At 37.7% G+C, this 19,512-nt stretch overlaps 1 pseudogene; it reads left to right on the forward strand.

The window, feature by feature from the left end:
• The first annotated feature begins 17,773 nt into the window (after nucleotides 1-17,773).
• LOC132490566 (anaphase-promoting complex subunit 7-like) lies at nucleotides 17,774-18,801 on the forward strand (annotated as a pseudogene).
• The last annotated feature ends 711 nt before the right edge of the window (nucleotides 18,802-19,512 follow it).

Raw genomic sequence — 19,512 nt, forward strand, 5'->3', positions numbered from 1 at the left:
ATATATGTGTGTATGATGTATTTATGTATTTATGTATGGAGGCATGAATATTTTATTTGGGGGGTTATAATACAATACTATCATTATTTAATTTTTTGCTCAAATTGTTCCAACTTTAGCCATTGGGTACTCTTTCAGTTGGTTCCTGTGTGCCTTTGACATACCCCATCCTTTTTCTTTTCTTTCTTTCTTTTTTTTTTTTGAGCACTTTCTTCTTTCTCTCTCTCTTCTTAAGCAGCTTTATTGCAATATAATTTACATGCCATAAAATGTACCTGTTTTTAAGGTTATGTGCGTGTTCAGTTGTAGGAGATTTCATGATCATCACATCATCCCAGGGGGTACATGATATCAATATAATTTTTAGTATATTTACAGAATTGTGCAACCGTCAAGAGAATTTAATTTTTGAGTATTTCCATCACCCCTCACAGAAACCTCATGTCCATTTGCAGTGATTCCCCACCACTCTCAGCACTAGGCAATCACTAATCTCCCTTGTCTCCATGGTTTTGTCTTTTCTGAATACTTCCTTACTTTCTGACACTGTAAGATGCTCCAGGCTCATATTGTACTTTCCCTGCCCTAACCCTAGAAATAACCATTTCTTCAAGGAGCACTTGTTCTGTTTGTTGGAGAATGGTATTTAGACACCAAGATTTGGGTACTCAGTGTGCTTGTTGCTACTTGAGAGTCATTGTTTCTGGCCTCTCTCAGTGGACAGAGGTAGGGAATATATGTATGTATTTATTTCTGTTATCTCTGTATACATATTGATATAAATATAAGGTCATGATGATACCTGCAACTATAATCTAGCACCACAGAGTTCATTCTAGCTGTTCCCTCTTGCTTATTTTTTTCTCTGACAGTGAGAAACCTGGCTCTCTTTATTTACAATATATTTTCTTATTCAGTTTTTATATACATGAGTATTGGGTTGATTGGTGCCCTCAAAAAGACATGTTCCTGTTCTAACAACTGGAAGCTGTAAATGTAAACTTATTTGGAAAAAGGGTCTTTGCAGATATAATTAAGTTAAGGACCCAAGACCCTTACCCTGGGTTATCAGAGTGGGTCTTAAATCCAATGACAAATGTGCTTAAAAGAGACACAAGGAAGAGAGACACATAGAGAAAAGAGGAGAAAGCCATGAGAAGACAGAGTTTAGAGTGATGAATCCATAAGCTAAGGAACACGCGGAGTCACCTGAAACTTAAAGAGGCTAGGAAGGATTCTCCTGGAGAGATTTCAGAGACTTTGGCTTTGACAACACCTTGATTTTGGACTTTTGGTCTCCAGAGTAGTGAGAGAATAAATTTCTATCATTTTAAGCCACCAAGTCTGTGGTAATTTGCAACAACAGCCCTAAAAAACTAATACAACATGTGGAAATAGTTTTAAAATTGCTAACTGTACCCCTATGAGAAAAAAACTTAGCAGCTAAAGCATAGTGTTTGTGTATTGCTTTCTTTGTTTGCCTTACACTATCCAATTAAACCATTGTTTTTCTAAGCTACTTAAGTCAACTCCATTAGTATGTACTCTTTTTTTTCTTTTTTGGTCTGGTTTCTACCATTTCGCATAATGATTTGAGATTCATAGTTGAATGTATCAAAAATGTGTTCCCTTTTATTGCTGAATAGTATTCCATTATATGGCTAAACCACAATTTGCTAATCTATACACCTGCTGATGGGCATTTGGGGGTTTTGTTAGTTTTTTGGTTTTGTTTTAAATTTTCGGCTATTACAAATAAAGCTGAACCCGGGCCGCAGCAGTGAAAGCGCCAAGTCCTAACTACTGGACCACCCACCAGGGAATTCCCAAACTTGAATTCTTATGCAAGTCTTTGTGTAGATACATATTTTTAATTTAATTCTCTTGCTTAAATACCTAGGAGAATTGCTGGGTCATGAGGTAGGTATATGCTTAAATTTTTAATAAATTGTCAAGTTGTTTTCTAAAGTGGTTATAGTATTTTATTATCAGTGTATGAGATTTCCATTTATAAAGAGCAGAAAGTTAAAACTTTATAATAAAGTCCAATATATCAAGTTTTTCTTTTATAGTTCATGCTCTTTGTGTTCTAAGAATTATTTGCCTAATTCAAGGTCACATAGATTTTCTCTTGTTTTCTTCTAGAAATTTTATACTTTTAGCTCTTACACTTTGGTTTAGGATCCATTTCAAATTAATTTTTTCAGAGAGTAAAATTAAGGGTAGAGGTTCTTTTTTGCATATAGATAATCAATTATTCCAGCAATATTTGTTGAAAAGACATTCTCTTCCCCCACCCATTAGCTTAATTACCTTGATATCTGTGTTGAAAAATTGAATACATGGGTCTATTTCTGTAGTCTCTATTCTGTCCTATTGACATTTATGTACCCTGCACTAATGTCACACATACTGTAGTCTTGATGGCCAAGAGTAAACATTCTCCAGTCTTGTTCTTCTTCAAGACTATCTTGATTCTTTGCATTTACATATAAATCTTATAATCAATTTATCAATTCTCTCTCTCTCACCGCCGCTCCCCATACACACATACACAACTGCTGGGTTTTAAAAAACTTTGTTGTTGTTGTTGTTGTATGACAAAAATACAGAAAAGTACATCAATCATAGGTATATAGCTTGATGAATTTTCAGAGTTAACACACCTATACAATCAGCACCCAGATCAAGAAATAGGACTATAACAGCACCCCAGGGCAATCTTCAAATAATCCACACCAAAGGATACACTTTTTCTGGCTTTTTTTGCTTACCTTTGTGTTTGTAAGGTTTACCTATATTGTTGAAAATAGTTGTAGTTTTGTTCATTGTCATTGCTGTACAATATTCCATTGTGCAAGTATAACATAATTCACTCATCCATTCTACTGTTACAGGCATTTGGGTAGTTTCTAGTGTGTGGCTATTGTGAATTGTGCTGTGAACATTCTTGTAGTCTTTAGGAAAAGGCATGTAAGCATTTTCACTTGGATATATACCTAGGAGTAGAATTGTGAGGTCTTAAGGTTTGTATATGTTCAGTTTTAGTAGACACTGCAAATAGCATTCTGAAATGATTGTACTTTTTTACACCCCTAATAGCAGTATATGTATCGTTTTGGTTGGTAATGCTTGATAGTTTCTATCTTTTTTTATTTTTGCCACTCTGGTGGGTTTGTAGTGGCATTGTGGGGTTTTTTTGCTTTTTTTTTTTTTTTTAGTTTTAAAAAAATTGTGGTAAAATACACATAACAGAAAATTTGCCATCTTAACCATTTTTAATTTTACAGTTCAGTGGTATTAAGTGCATTCACAGCGTTGCACTACCATCACCACCATCCTTCCACAGAATTCTTTTCATCTTGCAAAACCAAAACTCTGTACTGATTAAATAATAGCTTCCCATTTTCCCTCCCCCATGGCCCTGGTCAACCACTATCCTGTTTACTGTCTCTATGAATTTGACTACTCTAGGTACCTCATGTAAATGGAATCATACATTATTCATCCTTTTATAACTGGCTTATTTTACTTAGCATGATATCCTCAAAGTTCATTGGTGTTGTAGGATGTGTCAGAATTTCCTTCCTTTTCAAGGCTAAATAATATTCTATTATATGTATATACCACATATTGTTTATCCATTCAATCATTGATGGACAGTTGGATTGCTTCCTCCTTTTGGTTACTGTGAATACTACTACTATGAACATAGGTGCACAAAATATCTGTTTGAGTTCCTTTCAGTTCTTTTGAGTACATATCCAGAAGTGGAGTTCCTGGATCATATGATAATTCTATTTTTAATTTTTTGAGGAACTGCCATACTATTTTTCATAGTGGCTACTCATTTTACATTCCCACCAACAGTGCACAAGGGTTCCAATTTCTCTACAACCTTGCTAACATTTGTTTTGTTTTGTTTTTTAAATATTAGCCATACAAATGGGTGTAAGATGGTGCATTGTAGTTTCAATTTGCCTCTTCCTGGTGACCAAAGCAGTTGAGCACCTTTTCCTGTGGTTATTGGCCTTGAGAACCCCTTTTGTAAAATGCACTTCAAACCTTTGCCAACTTTTCTTACAGGTGTCACTGTTTTTCTTATTGGTTTAGCTATATATATATATATATATATATATACTGAATAACTACTTTGTTTAATATATGCTTTGCAAATACCTTCTCTTACTCTGTGGGCTGCTTTTTCTAGTAGGAGGGGAAACCTGTAGCTTCTGTGCTTTCCATGATTTTGAAAATCAAACCTCACTCCTACCCATTCTTTAAGGTTTAACAATTGAACACTTTCTATGAAACACCCTTTTATTACTTTTCTGTAACTCCATCCTCCATTAATTTTCTCCATCTCTGCCCTTCTAGAGTACTTACGGTCTGATTTTGTGATCTAATAGTATACAATCCTATCCTTATTTGTCTCTTACATATTCTCTAGCCAGACCATATTGCTTAACTTCTTTGTATATATTATTTCCCTGCCTAGACTTCAAATCAGAGGACAGGGACCCCTTTTTTAATATATATATTATCCTTAACACATACCAATATATACAGCTATGGCAAGAGCTCAATACATGATACATGATTGGAAAAATACTAACACTGTAAGGAATATCTGCTATCCACTAAGAAGAATTGATAGCAAATGAATTGTTCAAATTAAATACATTGTGTTACAGAGTTCTTAAAAACAGAGCCACAGAAATATTCCTCAGATGGGTTTAATCTCTACAACATAAAGGAAAAGTATTGGGAGAGTTTCACTTTAACTACCCTAGATATTATTTGGAACTCCAGTCTTGAACAGTTCTGAATCTAGTTGTGTTTACTTATTCACCACTGAAAACACTTCCTTTTCACCTAGAGTTGGTATAATTATCCTACTCCCCATTCATGTGTTTCTTTATGCTTTTGTTTTGCTGTTGGTTTCTTTGGTCAGTGTACATCCATCCAGGAGTCTGGAGAAGCCTGACATGATAAGGCAATGTAGGGCATCAACATGGTCTTTGAGAGTCTTGTTATGCCCATAATTAGCTACCTACTATCTGTTTCTCCATAAAGATGAGGGTGCTGCAGGTGGTGGTGGTGATGATAATGTTCTTCAAATATGAAAAGATATTTTAAAAACACATATATTTATCTGTGGACTTCTGGTACAACATTACATGCACCAACATTTGCATTCTAGGGGTCCCAGAAGGAGAAGAGAGAGAGAAAAGACCCGAAAAAATATTTGAAGAGATGATAGTCGAAAACTTCCCTAACATGGGAAAGGGAATAGCCACACAAGTCCAGGAAGGGCAGAGAGTCCAATACAGGATAAACACAAGGAAAAACACACTGTGACACATAGTAATCAAATTGGCAAAAATTAAAGACAAAGAAAAATTATTGAAAGCAGCAAGGGGAAAATGACAAATAACATACAAGGGATCTCCCATAAGGTTAACAACTGATTTCTCAGCAGAAACTCTACAAGCCAGAAGGGAGTGGCATGATATACTTGAAGTGATGAAAGGGAAGAACCTACAACCAAGATTACTCTACCCAGCAAGGATCTCATTCAGATTCGATGGAGAAATCAAAAGCTTTACAGACAAGCAAAAGCTAAGAGAATTCAGCACCACCAAACCAGCTCTACAACAAATGCTAAAGGAACTTCTCTAAGTGGGAAACACAAGAGAAGAAAAGGACCTACAAGAACAAACCCAAAACAATTAAGAAAATGGTAATAGGAACATATATATAGATAATTACCTTAAACATGAATGGAATAAATGCTCAAACCAAAAGACACAGGCTCGCTGAATGGATACAAAAACAAGACCCATATATATGCTGTCTACAAGAGACCCACTTCAGACCTAGGGACACAGTCAGACTGGAAGTGAGGGGATGGAAAAACATATTCCATGCAAATGGAAATCAAAAGAAAGCTAGAGTAGCAATACTCATGTCAGATAAAATAGACTTTAAAATAAAGAACGTTACAAGAGACAAGGAAGGGCACTACATAATGATCAAGGGATCAATCCAAAAAGAAGTTATAACAATCATAAATATATAAGCACCCAACATAGGAGCACCTCAATCCATAAGGCAGCAGCTAACAACTCTAAAAGAGGAAATAGACTGTAACACCATAATAGTTGGGGCCTTTAACACCTCACTTACACCAATGGACAGATCATCGAACCAGAAAATTAATAAGAAAACAGACGCTTTAAATGACACAATAGATCAGATAGATTTAATTGATATTTATAGGACATTCCATCCAAAAACGGCAGATTACACTTTCTTCTCAAGTGCGCATGGAACATTCTCTAGGATAGATCACATCTTTGGTCACAAATCAAGCCTCAGTAAATTTAAATAAATTGAAATCATATCAAGTATCTTTTCTGACCACAACACTATGAGATTAGAAATCAGTTACAGGGAAAAACCATAAAGAACACAAACACATGGAGGCTAAACAATATGATACTAAATAACCAAGAGATCACAGAGGAAATCAAAAAATACCTAGAGACAAATGACAGTGAAAACATGACGATCCAAAACCTATGGGATGCAGCAAAAGCAGTTCTAAAGGGAAGTTTATAGCAATACAAGCCTACCTCAAGACACAAGAAAAATCTCAAATAAACAATCTAACCTTACACCTAAAAGAACTAGAGAAAGAAGAACAAACAAAACCCAAAGTTAGCAGAAGGAAAGAAATCATAAAGACGAGAGCAGAAATAAATGAAATAGAAACAAAGAAAACAGTAGCAAAGATCAATAAAACTAAAAACTGGTTCTTTGAGAAGATAAACAAAATTGATAAACCATTAGCCAGACTCATCAAGAAAAAGAGGGAGAGGACTCAAATCAATAAAACTAGAAATGAAAAAGAAGTTACAACAGACACCACAGAAATACAAAGCATCCTAAGAGACTACTACAAACAACTCTATGCCAATAAAATGGACAACCTGGAAGAAATGGACAAATTCTTAGGTATCACCTTCCAAGACTGAAACTGGAAGAAAGAGAAAATATGAACAGACCAATCACAAGTAATGAAATTGAAACTGTGATTGAAAATCTTCCAACAAACAAAAGTCCAGGACCAGATGGCTTCACAGGTGAATTCTATCAAACATTTAGAGAAGAGCTAACACCCATCCTTCTCAAACTCTTCCAAAAAATTTCAGAGGAAGGAACACTCCCAAACTCATTCTGTGAGGCCACCATCACCCTGATACCAAAACCAGACAAAGATACTACAAAAAAAGAAAATTACAGACCAATATCACTGATGAATATAGATGCAAAAATCCTCAATAAAATACTAGAAAACATTATCCAACAACACATTAAAAGGATCATATACCATGATCAAGTGGGATTTATCTCAGGGATGCAAGGATTCTTCAATATATGCAAATCAATCAATGTGATACACCATATTAACAAACTGAAGAATAAAAACCATATGATCATCTCAATAGATGCAGAAAAAGCTTTCGACAATATTCAACACCCATTTATGATAAAAACTCTCCAGAAAGTGGGCATAGAGAGAACCTACCTCAACGTAACAAAGGCCATATACGACATACCCACAGCAAACATCATTCTCAATGGTGAAAAACTGAAAGCATTTCCTCTAAGATAGGAACAAGACAAGGATGTCCACTCTCACCACTATTATTCAACATAGCTTTGAAAGTCTTAGCCATGGCAGTCAGAGAAGAAAAAGAAAGAAAAGGAATCCAAATTGGAAAAGAAGTAAAGCTGTCACTGTTTGCAGATGACATCATACTATACATAGAGAATCCTAAAGATGCCACCAGAAAACTACTAAAACTAATCAATGAATTTGGTAAAGTTGCAGGATACAAAATTAATGCACAGGAATGTCTTGCATTCCTATACACTAATGATGACAAATCTGAAAGAAAAATTAAGAAAACACTCCCAGGGCTTCCCTGGTGGTGCAGTGATTGAGAGTCTGCCTGCTGATGAAGGGGACATGGGTTCGTGCCCCGGTCTGGGAAGATCCCACATGCCGTGGAGCGGCTGGGCCCGTGAGCCATGGCTGCTGAGCCTGCGCGTCCGGAGCCTGTGCTCCGCAACGGGAGAGGCCACAATAGTGAGAGGCCCGCGTACTGCAAAAAAAAACACAAAAAAACCAAAAAACATTCCCACTTACCATTGCAACAAAAAGAATAAAATACCTAGGAATAAACCTACCTAAGGAGACAAAAGACCTGTATGCAGAAAACTATAAGACACTATTGAAAGAAATTAAAGATGTTCCTCAACATAATAAAGGCCATATATGACAAACCCACAGCCAGCATCGTCCTCAATGGTGAAAAACTGAAACCATTTCCACTAAGATCAGGAACAAGACAAGGTTGCCCACTCTCACCACTCTTATTCAACATAGTTTTGGAAGTTTTAGCCACAGCAATCAGAGAAGAAAAGGAAATAAAAGGAATCCAAATGGGAAAAGAAGAAGTAAAGCTGTCACTGTTTGCAGATGACATGATACTATACATAGAGAATCCTAAAGATGCTACCAGAAAACTACTAGAGCTAATCAATGAATTTGGTAAAGTTGCAGGATACAAAATTAATGCACAGAAATCTCTGGCATTCCTATATACTAATGATGAAAAATCTGAAAGTGAAATCAAGGAAACACTCCCATTTACCATTGCAACAAAAAGAATAAAATATCTAGGAATAAACCTACCTAAGGAGACAAAAGACCTGTATGCAGAAAATTATAAGACACTGATGAAAGAAATTAAAGATGATACAAATAGATGGAGAGATGTACCATGTTCTTGGATTGGAAGAATCAACATTGTGAAAATGACTCTACTACCCAAAGCAATCTACAGATTCAATGCAATCCCTATCAAACTACCAATGGCATTTTTCACAGAACTAGAACAAAAAATTTCACAATTTGTATGGAAACACAAAAGACCCCGAATAGCCAAAGCAATCTTGAGAACGAAAAACGGAGCTGGAGGAATCAGGCTCCCTGACTTCAGACTATACTACAAAGCTACAGTAATCAAGACAGTATGGTACTGGCACAAAAACAGAAAGATAGATCAATGGAACAGGATAGAAAGCCCAGAGATAAACCCACGGACATATGGTCACCTTATCTTTGATAAAGGAGGCAGGAATGTACAGTGGAGAAAGGACAGTCTCTTCAATAAGTGGTGCTGGGAAAACTGGACAGGGACATGTAAAAGTATGAGATTAGATCACTCCCTAACACCATACACAAAAATTAGCTCAAAATGGATTAAAGACCTAAATGTAAGGCCAGACACTATCAAACTCCTAGAGGAAAACATAGGCAGAACACTCTATGACATAAATCACAGCAAGATCCTTTTTGACCCACCTCCTAGAGAAATGGAAATAAAGACAAAAATAAACACATGGGACCTAATGAAACTTCAAAGCTTTTGCACAGCAAAGGAAACCATAAACAAGACAAAAAGACAACCCTCAGAATGGGAGAAAATATTTGCAAATGAAGCAACTGACAAAGGATTAATCTCCAAAATTTATAAGCAGCTCATGCAGCTCAATAGCAAAAAAACAAACAACCCAATCCAAAAATGGGCAGAAGACCTAAATAGACATTTCTCCACAGAAGATATACAGACAGCCAACAAACACATGAAAGGATGCTCAACATCTTTACTCATTAGAGAAATGCAAATCAAAACTACAATGAGATATCATCTCACACCAGTCAGAATGGCCATCATCAAAAAATCTAGAAACAATAAATGCTGGAGAGGGTGTGGAAAAAAGGGAACACTCTTGCACTGCTGGTGGGAATGTGAATTGGTACAGCCACTATGGAGAACTGTATGGAGGTTCCTTAAAGAACTACAAATAGAACTACCATATGACCCAGCAATCCCACTACTGGGCATATACCCTGAGAAAACCATAATTCAAAAAGAGACATGTACCAAAATGTTCATAGCAGCCCTATTTACAATAGCCCGGAGATGGAAACAACCTAAGTGTCCATCATCGGATGAATGGATAAAGAAGATGTGGCACATATATACAATGGAATATTACTCAGCCATAAAAAGAAATGAAATTGAGCTATTTGTAATGAGGTGGATGGACCTAGAGTCTGTCATACAGAGTGAAGAAAGTCAGAAAGAGAAAGACAAATACTGTATGCTGACACATATATATGGAATTTAAGAAAAAAATGTCATCAAGAACATAGGGGTAAGACAGGAATAAAGACACAGACCTACTAGAGAATGGACTTGAGGATATGGGGAGGGGGAAGGGTAAGCTGTGACAAAGTGAAAGAGCGGCATGGACATATATACACTACCAAACGTAAGGTAGATAGCTAGTGGGAAGCAGCCGCATAGCACAGGGAGATCAGCTCGGTTCTTTGTGACAGCCTGGAGGGGTGGGATAGGGAGGGTGGGAGGGAGACACAAAAGGGAGGGGATATGGGAACATATGTATATGTATAACTGATTAAATTTGTAAAATAAAAAAAAATAATATATTAATTAATTAATTAAAAAAAAATAAAGATGATACCAGCAAATAGAGAGAAATACCATGTTCTTGGATTGGAAGAATCAATACTGTGAAAATGACTGTACTACCCAAAGCAATCTACAGATTCAATGCAATCCCTATCAAATTACCAATTGCATGTTTTACAGAACTAGAACAAAAAATCTTAAAATTTGTATGGAGACACAAAAGACTTCGAATAGCCAAAGCAGTCCTGAGAGAAAAAAAACAGAGCTGGAGGAATCAGACTCCCTGACTTCAGACTATACTACAAAGCTACAGTAATTAAGACAATATGGTACTGGCACAAAAACAGAAATATAGATCAATGGAACAGGATAGAAAGCCCAGAGATAAACCCACACACCTATGGTCAACTAATCTATGACAAAGGAGGCAAGGATATACAATGGAGAAAAGACAGTCTCTTCAATAAGTGGTGCTGGGGAAACTGGACAGCTACATGTAAAAGAATGAAATTAGAACTTTCACTAACACCATACACGAAAATAAACTCAAAATAGATTCGAGACCTAAATGTAAGACTGGACACCATAAAACTCTTAGAGGAAAACATAGGAAGAACACTGTTTGACATAAATCACAGCAAGATCTTTTTTGATCCACCTCCTAGAGTAATGGAAATAAAAACAAAAATAAACAAATGGGACCTAATGAAATTTCAGAGCTTTTGCACAGCAAAGGAAACCATAAAGAAGACGAAAATAGGGCTTCCCTGGTGGCACAGTGGTTGAGAGTCCGCCTGCCGATGCAGGGGACACGTGTTCGTGCCCCGGTCTGGGAAGATCCCACATGCTGCGAAGCGGCTGGGCCCATGAGCCATGGCCACTGAGGCTGCGCGTCCGGAGCCTGTGCTCCGCAACGGGAGAGGCCACAACAGTGAGAGGCCCACATACTGCAAAAAAAAAAAAGAAGAAGATGAAAATACAACCCTCATAATGGGAAAAAATATTTGCAAACGAATCAATGGAGAAAGGATTAATCTCCAAAATATATAAACAGCTCTTGCAGCTCAATATTAAAAGAACAAACAACCCAATCCTAAAATGGGCAGAATATCTAAATAGACATTTCTCCAAAGAGGACATATAGATAGCCAAGAAGCACATGAAAAGCTGCTCAACATCACTAATTATTAGAGAAATGCAAATCAAAACTACAATGAGGTATCACCTCACACCAGTTAGAATGGGCATCATCAGAAAATCTACAAACAGCAAATGCTGGAGAGGGTGTGGAGGAAAGGGAACCCTCTTGCACTGTTGGTGGGAATGTTAATTGATACAGCCACTATGGAGAACAGTATGGAGGTTCCTTAAAAACTAAAAATAGAACTACCACATGACCCAGCAATCCCACCACTGGGCATATACCCAGAGAAAACCATAATTCAAAAAGACACACGCACCCCAATATTCACTGCAGCACTATTTACAATAGCCAGGTCATGGAAGCAACCTAAATGCCCATCGACAGATGAGTGGATAAAGAAGATGTGGTACATATATACAATAGAATATTACTCAGCTATAAAAAGGAACGAAATTGGGTCATTTGTAGAGACGTGGATGAATCAGAGTGGATGTCATACAGAGTGAAGTAAGTCAGAAAGAGAAAAACAAATATCGTATATTAACGCATATATGTGGAATCATACAGATGAACAGTTTGCAGGACAGAAATTGAGACACAGATGTAGAGAACAAACGTATGGACACAAAGGGGGGAAAGCAGTGGGGTGGTCGTGGTGGTGATGTGATGAATTGGCAGATTGGGATTGACTTGTATACACTGATGTGTATAAAATGGATGACTAATAAGAACCTGCTGTATAAAAAAATTAAATGAAATTCAAAAAAAAATTTTATTGACGTATAGTTGGTTTATAATATTGTATTAGTTTCAGGTGTACAGCAAAGTGATTCAGTTATACACACACACGTATGTATATATTCTTTCAGATTCATATATATATATTCACATATGTATATATTCTTGTTCAGATTCTGTTCCATTATAAGTTGTTAAAAGATATTGAATAATAGTTCCCTGTGCTGTACAGTAGCTCCTTGTTGTTTATTTTATATATAGTAGTACGTATTTGTTAATCCCAAACTCCTAATTTGTCCCCTCCATATTTTAATATTCACTTTAAAAGTTACTTTTAAATGCAATGCATCATTGTTCAGTTTACACTTTTATTTCTCTACTCTTCGATATGTTTGGAGACCCAGAAACATTTCCCCTAGAAGTGAAATCTGAGCTTTATTAGAGAAAAACAACAACAAAAATTTAAAGCCTCCTTTTAAAACCTTTTTGGAAGACTATTTAATTAAATTTCATTGCTTGCCTTCTGGGACTGAGATCAAGAAAAATTAGATGTGTTATCTTTTTGGAGAGTGTTGTGCTAGAGTGGCTGCATTTCTCTCATATGTCAGATAATGAGATGGCCAGTGCTTTTACAGGCTTTGTCCTCTTCCTTCCCCTGGGAATTCTACAATAAACCCCTCAACTTCAAGCACAACTTTCTTGGAATGAAATGTTTCACCTATGATTCAAGAATCCTCTTTGTGCATGTGGTAAATCAGAGAAAATGAGTCAAAACTCATAGGGATTTCTCTATCAGCTGGTGTGACATTTAGGAAGGGACATGAAATCCTTGAAGCCTCTAGGGCACTATTTAATGTATTACTGCAACAAAATTGGAAGAGCAATTTTCCATGATATGGTCAATTCAGTCATTGTTACAATAGGGATGTAATAACTATAAAGCATTTCCTCAAGTGCTTAACTCATTATGGAAAAACAACACTGGATAAAAACCTTAGGGACCTGAGGTGGGGTAGGAAAATGGATGTTCTGGTTAGTACAGGGTTTGGTTGCACTTAACAGAGGCTGACTGTATTAGCTTAACCAACTAAGGAGTTTATGTAACAGGAGTCTGGGGTAGGCTGTGCAAAGCTGGTGAAGCACTTGAGAAAGCAGGTCCCTTCTCCCTTCCTGCTCTACCATCCTCAGCATAGTCACAAATGGCTGCCCTATCTCAACACTGCATCATCACAGTCTGGACAAGGGGGAGGAGGCCAGGTTAAAGGCAGAAAGCTTACACTGGCCATCTTTTTTTTTTTTTTTTTTGATGTATCAGGGGGAAGGTAGCTTGCCATGAAGTAACTTTTGGCCACGGGAGGACTAGATGCTCACCCTAGCTTTTGGAAGTATTTTAAATTCAATTGTTACACGCCCCTCTCCAAGTGCATTTATGATTCTGTTAGCAAGGAAAAACAGTTGAAACTGGTAATGTCTAGCCCATTTGATTAACTGAGTTAAGTGCCATACTTTAAATTTTGCTGTTAGACATTTTTCTAAAAATATGTTTATATTTCTATGCCTTTGAAAGCTTACCGCCACACAAATCACAACTAAATTTTCTTTTATTATTCCTCAACTTACTTGATTTTTCAAAAAGAAAGGACAACTTAAGATACACCCACTTGATGAAAGGCTGCACTGTCAGTACTACTGCAAGCACTTCACAAAAAAGTGTCCAAATGACTCACGAACGTGAAAAAGATGCTCACTGATAAAGGTTTGCCATTGGAGATATACAAATTAAAGCCATAATATATTGCCGTTACATTCCCAGCGGAATGTTTAAAATTAAAAAGAGATAATACCAAATGTTGGTGAAAATGTGGAGTAACTGAAACTTTCCTACATTGCCCGCACCCGGGTAAAATCTCTTCAGAAGGTTGTTTCATAGTTATCTACTGACCCTAAACCTATGAGCAATCCCGTTCCTAGGAATGTGCTCACCTCTGCTTACCAAAACACACGCACTGAAGTGTTTATATTCATAATGGCAAACACCTAGGAACTCACCAAACATGCACCACCAGTGGAAGGAATCAACTATGCTTTAGTCCCATAATGGAATTCTATACAGCAACGAGAATGAGCAAACTACAATTACATGCAAAAACATGTATGACTCTCACAACTATTTGAGGGAAAGAAGCCAGAATGCATCACAAAAAAGGAACTACTGTGTGAGGAGAAATTTATATAAAGTTCAAAAATAGGCAAAATTATCCTATGAGTTCTAAGAAGTCAGAAAAGTAGTTAAAACCCTGAGAAGAGTAGTTGACTTAACATGGGCAAGAAGAGAACTCTTGGGCTCCTGATATCATCCTGTTTCTTGATCTGGGTGTTGGTTAACCGGGTGAGTTCACTTTGTGAAATTCATCATGGTATATATTTATGGTTGGTACTCTTTTCTGTATATATCTTATACTGCAGTAAAAAGGTGAAAAAGCGACAATTATATATACTGCTGTTAAAATGAAGTTGTCCCATCTGTTGTCTAAGGCCAGTTGTATCCAACTGCACTTTTTTTTTTAAAGTGTTTAAGGCATTTATTTCATCCATGGATTTTGGGATGTAATTTATGAAGTTGAGAATCATTACAGTACAGTGTATTGGGTTGGCCAAAAAGTTCGTTCGGTTTTAAGTAAAAATAAGACAATTTTCATTCACAAAGAACTTTTGACTTTATTCACTAACCAAAGGAACTTTTTGGCCAACCCAATATTTTTTTTATTTTTTACATTAAAAAAATTGAAGTATACTTGATTTATCATGTTGTGATAGTTTCAGGTGTACAGCAAAGTGATTCTGTTAGACATATATATCTATTCTTTTCCAGATTCTTTTCCATTATAGGTTATTATACGATATTGAATATAGTTCCCTGTGCTATACAGTAGGACCTTGTTTATCTATTTTATATATAATGGTGTGTATCTGTTAATCCCAAATTCCCAATTTACCCTTCCCCCCTTCCCCCTTTGGTAACCATAAGTTTGTTTTCTATGTCTGTGTCTATTTGTCTTATAAATAAGTCCGTTTGTATCATTTTTTTTAAGATTCCATATATAAGTGGTCTCATATGATTTTTTTTTCATATGATATTTGAGCACCTTTCAATCCTCCTCTTATTTGACTTCTCAGCATTATTTGCTACTCTTGTCCATTCCTACCATTTAGAGAAACTCTCTTCCTTGCACATTTATGATTTACTGGCTCCTGCTTTCCCACCTGACTTCTCTGGCCACTCATTCTGTTTTCATGGTGAACGTCTCTTCCTTTACTCATTTTTAAAATGTTATCTTGAGTCCAGACCCCTCTTCTGAACTACAGAGTTCTATATCTAACTGCCAAGCAACATTTTCACTAGATATCTCACGAGTACAGAAAAGTCAACTAAGCTTAATACCTCCCTCCTTAGTGTTGTTCATCTTTCCAAATTCCTTGTCTCAGTAAATAGCACCAACCAGTACCCAACCCAGAAACCTATGTTCAATTTATAGTTATTGAATGAGACACAGAAGATGCAAAATTGTGGGTATGACTTCTGCTTCTCATCACAGTGGACTAGATATAGTGAAGGAATCATCCTGCTACAAAACTAGATCTGAATCAAAAACAGTTTTTGATGTTTTGTTTGGCTCTCAGAAATTAGAAAAATCTTCAAAGACCCTTCTTCCTACGAAATAAAGAGAAATAAGTCTTGAGCAGAAATTAGAGCAGGGTTCTTTATGCATGCTGGAGAGATGGAGTTGGTCTGAGTGCAAATGCCAATAGCAGTTCTGTGTGAGGAGGTAAATCTGATACTCCTGCATTTAGGGGAGGGGTCTCCAACACCTGGGCCACAGCCCAGTACCGGTCCACAGCCCGTTGGGAACCGGGCCGCACAGCAGGAGGTGAGCGGAGGGTGAGCGAGCAAAGCTTCATCTGCCGCTCCCCATCGCTCGCATTACCGCCTGAACACCCCCCCACCCCCGTCCGTGGAAAAACTGGCTTCCACGAAACCCGTCCCTAATGCCAAAAAGGTTGAGGACCGCTGATTTAGGGAACACCTACTTTAGGGGACACCATAGAGAGGTTTAAAGTGGCCCCAGGTTGCTGGCACTCCTGGACATGCAGCAGCAGCAGATGAAAATCATCTTTGAAATGAAGTGTCCTCAATTTAAGCCATTTGAATTTCCACTTACTTAAGATCAAGGAAATATAAATTCATAATCTAAGATCACCAAGTACACAAGGAGGCAAGACACCATGCGTGAGAGAAAAGAATAACACAACTTATTTAGATATTGGGATTGTCATATACAGAGTATAGAATAACTAGGTAAGAAATGTTTAAAGAAATTTAGTGTGGAACCACGAAGTTGGGCAAACAATGAGACTATCAGGAACAATGAGAAAGATCTATGTGACAATAAAATGGAATTTCTAAAAATAAAAAATAGATTTTTTAGGAATTAATAAAACTCAATATAGGGGTTTACCAACAGATGAAACATAGTAAAAGAATGAATTGGACCATGTGGCTGAAGAAATTTCCCAGAATGCAGCACAGAACGGTAAGAAGATGGAAAATATAAAACAAGCTAAGAGATATGGAGAACAGAAGAGGAAAAGGAAACATTTATTTGAACCCTAAAAGAACAGAGTGGAGAGAACTGAGGAAAAGGATAATTGAGGAGGTGATGACTGATAATTTTCCACAAGTGATTATAGATATAAACCTATTTTTCCAAGTAGAAGAAAAGAAACCGAGGTATAGATACATCAGAGTGGAACTGTGGAATCGCAAAGACAAAAAGATTCCAAAAGTAGAGAAAAAGAACAGATCATAAAGTACCATTCTGGTGATGAACACCAGAATGAATGAAATAATACCATCTTCAAGGTGTCAGTCTTGCGTTGTAGATCCAACCTATTTTTTTTTTAAGAATGAAAGTGATATAAGGACATTTTCAGATGAACAAAAAGAGTTTACCATCAAGAGATGTCCACTAAAAGAACTTCTAAATATTTACTTTAGGAATAAGAAAAGGATCATAAAGTAATGGTCTGAGATATGAGAAGGAATGGTAAATAAATAAAATAGGAAACATATAAATACATGTATATAAATACCTGTGTAAAAAGTCTGGAGAGGCATGACCAGACTTAAAGTGTTCTTGGATTGTCTGGTTGGAGGGTTTAAGATATTATTTAATTTAAAGATTTGTTCTATTAAATATGCATGGTAAAATTTCCAGGGTAACACTAAAAGAATAGAAATTGAACATACAAGTTCCACATGAATAAAAAATTAAAGGATAAATGCTACTCCCGAGCCCTCTATTTAGGAGCCGAGGCCATTCAGCTGAACAGTAATAGTGTTCAAGCTTTGCTACTTAAGGGAGCAGCACTTAGAAACATGGGCAGAGTCCAAGAAGCAATAATCCACTTTCGGGAGGCTATACGTCTTGCACCTTGTCGCTTAGATGGTTATGAAGGTCTCATCGAATGTTACTTAGCCTCCAACAGTATTCATGAAGCAACAGTAATGGCTAACTCTGTTTACAAAACTCTAGGAGCCAACGCACAGACCCTTACCCTTTAGCCACCATTTGTCTTGAAGACTCAGTGACACAGGAGAAAGCAAAACTTTATTAGATAAAGCCCTGACCCAAAGGCTGAACTACATTAAGGCTGTGGAGAAAAAAGCAGAGCTACTTACCAGAGAACAGAAATATGAAGATGGAATTGCTTTGCTGCGGAACACACTAGCTAGTCAGAGTGACTGCGTCTTGCCTCGTATCCTAGATTTCCTTGTAGCTGTCAGTGAGTTTCAGGAAGCAATGGACCAGTACAGTATAGCGCAGTACAGTATAGCGCTAAGTGGTGGACTCCCTCGCTCCTGCCTATGGAACTGGAGTTGTTTGGAGAGGCCAGGCATTAGCAGTTTCTCTGTGACTGGGTGGTCATTTCACTGCTGTGCCAGGGAGATGACGCATTAGCCAGGAAGAAGCAAGGCAGAGATTCAGGCTTCTCCTTTGTTTTGTTGTCCCCTAGTTTGGACTCCAATGACCAGAAGTCTCTAGAGGGGCTGCAGAAGGTGGAGAAGGAGAAGAGTCCCACGGATGCCCCTCAGGAGGAAGACGTGGACGACATGGAAGGGAGTGGGGAGGAAGGGGACCTGGAGGGCAGCGACAGTGAGGCGGCCCAGTGGGCTGGCCAGGAGCAGTGGCTCGGCATGCAGGGAGGCAGGCACAGCTCCGTGGCCACCCTGGCCTGCCCCGCTCTGAGCACTTCCATGGACTGAAGGAACCCGTAGGAGTCCGTTCTCTGGGAGGACAATGATCCAGCATGTGATTGCAGCAGGGGTCTCTGCCCCTTGCTCCATACTTCTAGCAGTGACTTCATCTTTAAAAACTGAACCTGACAAAGGGAGTGCTCTGAGAGGCCCGTGGTTGTGTTGGGGCTTCTGGGACAGAGTGCGTTTTATAGAACTAACTTGCAAGCTCGAGGAATAGGCAGTGTTTTGTCTGTGATGTTGTGGATGGGTTTAAAGGAGCGACCTGTTCCCCAGAGCAAGAGTGTCATCTCCCAGCAGCAGCATGGACTGGCCCTTTCAGAGGGTTTCCTGTCCCAGAAATCATTATCCTGGGGTGTCCACACTTCCCTAGTAACCTTGCTTCCTTCTGCAATGTTAGTAATGCCTTAAGCTGACAGTTGCTGTTTTTCAGAACAGTTCTCCTATTTGCTAATCTGGTAGCTTGCCTATGAGCCTGGGTCGAATCTGAGAAACAAGTGTGACCTAGAGCATGAACAGAGGTGCAGTTGGGGTAATTAATAAAACTGTTTTTTGTACAGTAAAAAAAAAAAAAAAATTAGACTGCCTATTAGACAGAAAGCCAAAATCCAGCTAAGTGAAGAGACATGTAAAATTTAAGGACAGGGAAAGTGAGAGAGATAGAGAGAGAGAGAGAGAGAGAGAGAGAGATGGAACAGAAGGGAGGAGCGGGGAAGGAGGAGGGGAAGAAAGGGAGGGGG

The sequence above is a fragment of the Mesoplodon densirostris genome, chromosome 5 (assembly GCF_025265405.1).
Source record: "Mesoplodon densirostris isolate mMesDen1 chromosome 5, mMesDen1 primary haplotype, whole genome shotgun sequence".
NCBI classification, from domain to species: domain Eukaryota; kingdom Metazoa; phylum Chordata; class Mammalia; order Artiodactyla; family Ziphiidae; genus Mesoplodon; species Mesoplodon densirostris.